Source organism: Megalops cyprinoides, chromosome 2, assembly GCF_013368585.1.
Source record: "Megalops cyprinoides isolate fMegCyp1 chromosome 2, fMegCyp1.pri, whole genome shotgun sequence".
In the NCBI taxonomy this organism is placed as follows: Eukaryota; Metazoa; Chordata; class Actinopteri; order Elopiformes; family Megalopidae; genus Megalops; species Megalops cyprinoides.
Genome location: NC_050584.1, coordinates 16,721,313 through 16,727,479, shown reverse-complemented (window position 1 = coordinate 16,727,479; position 6,167 = coordinate 16,721,313).

The window sequence follows — 6,167 nt, the reverse complement described above, 5'->3', positions numbered from 1 at the left end:
GAACCAGAAAAGAACAATGAAATTGAGAAAACATCACACATTCCCTTTCTCCCATCAGATGTTTGGGTAATATACTGCTAATGCCATTGTTCTAAAATATGTGTTTTCATAGTGTTAAATTGGTTCTTTTCAAAATGATTGCATTTGGCACTTCAGCTGAAAAGGACATTGGTGACTGTTTTGTAGCAGAGGACACATTCGAGTCTAATGAGCCTTTTAAGGTTTAGATTTTAAGGTAAAACCATATTCTTTTAGCTTGTGCATGTTCCATATGGAATCTGTTCTGTTGGATGTGAATTTGCTGTTGGGAATAGTATATTAATTCATTTTACTTGTCATATATATAGCCAGCCCCTTCCTCCATCATCTATCTATGTACCTATATTTCAAGAGCAGACACACAAACACATATACATATATATATATATATATATATATATATATATATATATATATATATATATATATATATAAATGTCTACATTTGAATTTGAACCAGAGTATGCATGTGCCACATACAGAAACCTGTTCATGTTTGTTTAATGCCTACTGCCACAGGTAGTATTATCCAATATTTATCACAAAACACACTGGCAAATGTTTGAAGTCCCTAATAATAACCATGATAGTGTTTTTTTTTTTATGTTCTGTTTCATTTTGCTGTTACGTTTTCCTTATGTGGCGGCAGACATAGCTTTATTTGTCCAGCTGTGCTACTAAGCTCCACAGACAAACATCACAAGGGAAGGTAATAAACGGCATGGAAAGGACATGAAACCTTGTGTATGTGCCATACAAAACACACCGCTTTATTGACTCCTGCTTATAATGAATTTTTCATTGATATGACATGAAATAGGAGCCTGCTGTCCCTGAAATAAATGTTTCATTTCTACTGATACATTCCGTTTTGAAGGACAGCCCCTTTCGCTCACAGATAATCTCTAATTGGAATGGAACTGTGGCCAGTTCTAATTGACATGCAATATTACTACACATGTTAGAACATTAGCTGTATCATTCTCAGTAGAGGGCCAGTGCCTATGTCACAGATATATTGCACAAATTATGTCCAGTGGTCAACAGATTACAACAGATTCTCCGCATACTATGGTAAGGGATGAATTCCACTTATACCTAACCTTTAGCCCAGACCAGCACCATGCAAATACCCTAATATCCTACCCTAAAAACATACAAAACCCGAGTATTAATACTATTTTTATACTAGTTTTAAACAACAAAGTGATACCAAATTCCCAAATCTTTTTTAATGTATACAACATCATGTTCTACTATTTAATTCAGTTCTTTGATTAATCCAATTTTTATTTTTGTGTCAGTTCAATCAAAGTGATTTATCCCTATCTTAGATGAGGTATGTCGGCTGGAATGCATTCACATATATGAGTAGCTGAAATCTTTACAATCATTCATGCAGCTGTGATTGTATCATGGTTAATTAAAGTGGAATATCATGCAAGATACTGTACCTCTTGAACAGCTTAACTTGTATCATATTAAGTACATTATAAATTGAATTGAATTCTCTGATGAGCACAGTTTATTCTTGGATAATGACCAGAATTAAGTTCCATCAAATGCACTGGACAGAATTAGGCTAATATTGAGGCTGCCAGATTAAAGCGATACAGCTTAGCCAGTCAAGAGGTACATATATCTTGCATGTTTTTTCTCTATCGTTAGATGTGATACATAATTATGGTGCATGGATGAAAAAATTGGAAAGTAGAAAAGAAGTTGCAAAAGCAATGCTTTTGAAAATAAAGTTGTAATTACTTCTGCATAAATACGAACATTCCATGTAGTTTAGGCATCAATGTGCATGCTTATGAATGATCTACAGGTAAATACAGTACCATGGTAAAGTACAAAGTAAAGAGTATTAACTCTATGAATTTTAATCACACACTATGTAACTCCATTTCATCAAAGGTCTGCTGGGATAAAAAAAAAGAATCTAAACTGATTCTAAACTGCAGTTTAGAGCATAAACTATGCAACATAAGAGCAAACAACAATCCACATCTACATCTATTTCTGTTTTATTCATAATGAACATACAGTAAAAATCACTTCAATCACAGAAATTGTACATGGAAAGAAACCAGTAATTCCTACCTATGCTGCGTGTGGAGAACTGCAGTGTGAGTGAACTTCCTCATAATAAGAAGGTTTATATAGCAACAGTGGTCCCAGATATCAAATTACAATAGCTTTTAGTCAGTGGCATTGGGGGACTGCTTCTCATACACCAAGGGTCTGTCTCAGAAATGCAAAACCCGAACGAATTGGCCTGAAGACCCAGCCACAGAATATTATTGTATTAAATATCATTTACACAAGGGATAGTGTGCAATTGGTTGGATATATCCTGCCTGCCACATTACAGTTTTTATAAATTAGATTATATAATGGCACATTTATGGATATATTTTAGGCATACTCATTTCATGATTCTTCCTTCCCCATCACTCCAATTTCATTATTGCATAAATTCTGTTTTCAGGAAAAGTTGGCACAATCCATCTCAGTTAATCTCAGTTAGAATAAGTGTTCTGATTTGTCCATTGTAAGAATTCCATTTAAATTCTGGGTACAAAAGATTAATTTTCAATGCATTGTAAAATGTTGGGTTTTACTAATTTATCATTAAAATATGTAAAATATTTTGGATATACATACAATATGGACATAACCTCAAGTCATGGCTGAAATTATATCAAGTACCTGTTTGGTGGACCTCCTCATGCTCTCATTTCATTCTGACCCCATCTTGTCTCTAGTCTAATATTCCTTACTACGTGCATAATTTTAGAACATAATGCACCAATCTTCAAAAGTCAAAGCTTATGCTGGTCTTTTTCTTTTGTTACAGAACATAGTACAGGATTGAACTATTTTCATCAAGCTGACAGCTTACTGTGAAAGCTTAGAGCAAAGAGGAGAATTTCAGTGAACAAACATACAGTCCAAAACACTGAACCGGTATTAAGCACATTTGAATCTATTTGAAACACATACACCACAGCCACAGACACACAAATGCACACTGAATTTATCAGGAAACAATTCATATTTATGGCTTGAGTTCAACAGAGATTCTTTCTTTCTTTATTTCTCTTTCTAATGCAAGCACTCTACCTTTGGAATAGCCAGTTGTACACATTAGGCTAAACTTTGACACAGAAACCACTGCACTCACACTGGAGTGCTGAAGCACAAGTGCAATCCTCCAGTACACAATGAAGTAGCCATAAGCTTTTTTCCACTCTACAAGTCCAACATTGCACCAGGAGTGAAGATGCCATCTTCCTGATGTCAGATGAGATACTCAGGCAGCACTCTAGGCTCTTGGTCATTGTCCATTGATGACTTGGCTGGGTTTGAACCCGGGCATCAGGGCTTAGCCTGCGCTAAGAACAAGTGCTTTAGCTGGCTGAGCTCCTCGGGAGCCCCCAAGCATGTTCTCATTAAGTTGATGAGAGGTGATTGCCATGTCGAATGTGGCAGCCTGGAATTTGGATGACTTTGATTTAATCTTGCCAGGAATTCGTTTTAACCACAATGCTGTCTCCTTGACTTTGCGAATTTAATTATGAAGCACACAATTCACTGAAAAGAATCTACGGACTGCATGTTTTCAATTCTTAAGCATCAACAACATCAACTGTCATAACGTAGTATTTGCTTAAAATCATTACGCAAATTTAATGATGAAGCACCATATTGGATGGATTGAATTCCATCCACATTGTCAATGTACTGCCAGTGTTGACATTATACAAATGGAGGAAACCTCCCAGAATGCCCTTGCATTCAATATGATTTGATGCAGCTCACAGTCCAATCTGTGTTTACGTTAAATCCATTCTGTTTCATTGTTCTCCTAAAGCAGTATATAGCCAAGTTAATCAAGTCAACGGCAGGGATTATAGAATATTGCAACTAGGATGCAAGGTGGAATTAAAAGTGGATGTACTGTTAATCAAGTAGGCTTACCAAATGGGGTATAACATGAACTATGGATTACTCTGCATTACTGAGGACATCCATGTCTATTCAAATCCATTCTTGAGTGGGAGCACACCTGTTTAATATGCTCTTCAACTTGTTGAGCCATTTTAAGGAAGTGAATTGCATATTCTTGTAGCTTTCAGTGCAAACCTGTTAAATTCAACAATAAATCTGAAAACAAGAACCAAGACAAGAAAGGAGTAGTCAGGACTTATATTCAGCCATTAAAGCTCTTGTTCATTTCCTCTTTCAGCCACTGATCAAACATACTATATGCTAGAGTGCTTTCTCTTGCTGACCAGAACAGTCAATTGCCACTTACATCCAACAAACCACAGCTCTCTATGTGCCAGCTGTCTCCACTACAATACAGGTAACCTTTTTTTCTGTGGAGCCTGCTGTATATCTAATCTGTCTGTAGATGGACTAGTTCTTACAAAGTATGTGTGCATACCAAATACAGCTTATATAATAACTTTTGATGTTTACATGAAATGTTTGATTGCACAATGTTTACACCTTTGTATTCTACTAGAGCACTTACATTTGTGGCTGTATGGTCATTCTTTCCCCACTATTCCCTTATACCCACCTTTGTCGAAATCATTTCTGCTGAGCACCAAAACAGATGAAATCCTTCTCTCTTCTCTGAAGATGTTCTGTAAAGGTGTACTAGTGTAGTCTTACAAGCTGATTATAAAGGTGCCGTTTACCTTTGCAAATATTCTGTGGTTGCAAACAAATGCCATGTAACCTCTTTGTATGTGGTTAGAGTTAGGGTTGCTTTGTCATTAGGTTTAGGGTTGGGGTAATGTTAAGGGTTTTTGCTGAGGGGTAGAGTTGATGTTGAAGCTAGGGTCAGGATACGGGTTATCATGACAACTTGTGTAAGTACACGAATCATGCTTCTCTGCTTTATATGTGTTGCTATTTGGTCAGTATGTAGCATCGTCTCACACACTAGTTCTTGATAATGACAGCATTATTACACTGTCAGATCAACTTAGAATGAAGTGGTACCTTTTTAAATATATTTTTTGGAATTAATGGAAGTTAAATTGTCATTTTGACTCCAGATAAACAACCTCAACAAGCTTTGCATTAAGCCATTTGAGCCAAATATTTAACAATAAACATTGCTTGTTTTTTAAAAAAAAACATATCCATGACAGATGAGCACTGACTAATGACTTATAATTTTACATCAATTTAATTGCCTGTGAAGTCACTATGAATAATGCAATATGAATAGGACATAACTAATAGCTTGCTGATAACAGCAGTGTACAGTTGAAAGTTTATAATTATTACTGCTGATTTGTTGACACCTTTATCAATGAAAATATATCTGGCTATGATTTACATGTACATTTATACACACAAAAATTAATTCAATAAACTCAGATTAAACCTCTTGGTACAGAATACAGCAGCAAATTCCTACCTGGGATATGAACATTGCCCTCTGAGAACAAGGTCTATTGTAAAACCACTCTGCCACCTTGCAATTACTTTCGTTCCAAGGCAATTATTGTTTTTCTAGTAAATGACAAAATTAGACCTTGTATCAGCTTTTTTAAGCATGTTAATTTCTGAAAAGGAGAAAAGTTTATCATATTATAAATCAAGGCCTCTAGGACGGTTCTAATATCCATAGACATGGGGTTAATATATATTTCTAAATTTACCTGATTAATTCATGGGACTGATTCCTTCTTTTTTAACCAAAGCCTTTATTGCAGAGAAATGTAATCCAGCCGACTGTTCTCTATCCTGAACACTTGTGATGAAAAACAAGCTAGAAAAGCGTGTCTTAAAGCTTGATGTAATGTTTCATCTTTTATTACAATATCATGTTGCACAACTTAACAGTGTCACGTTGTACTTTTCCGCAGAGTTTTTTTTCCCCCACAGAAAATATACATGCTTCATTATTTCATAATCCAAGGTATCTCTGAGGTCACAATATGTTATCCACTGTTGTCATGTTGAATCTTCTCACACATGCACCTGCTGCTCCCATGTCCACCTATTTTATTAACAAATATTTGTCAAGCTATTGTCTTTCCCGATAGCCTTAGCAGATAATTTGTTTAGTCATCCTATACTTGCATGACTCAGCATATCAC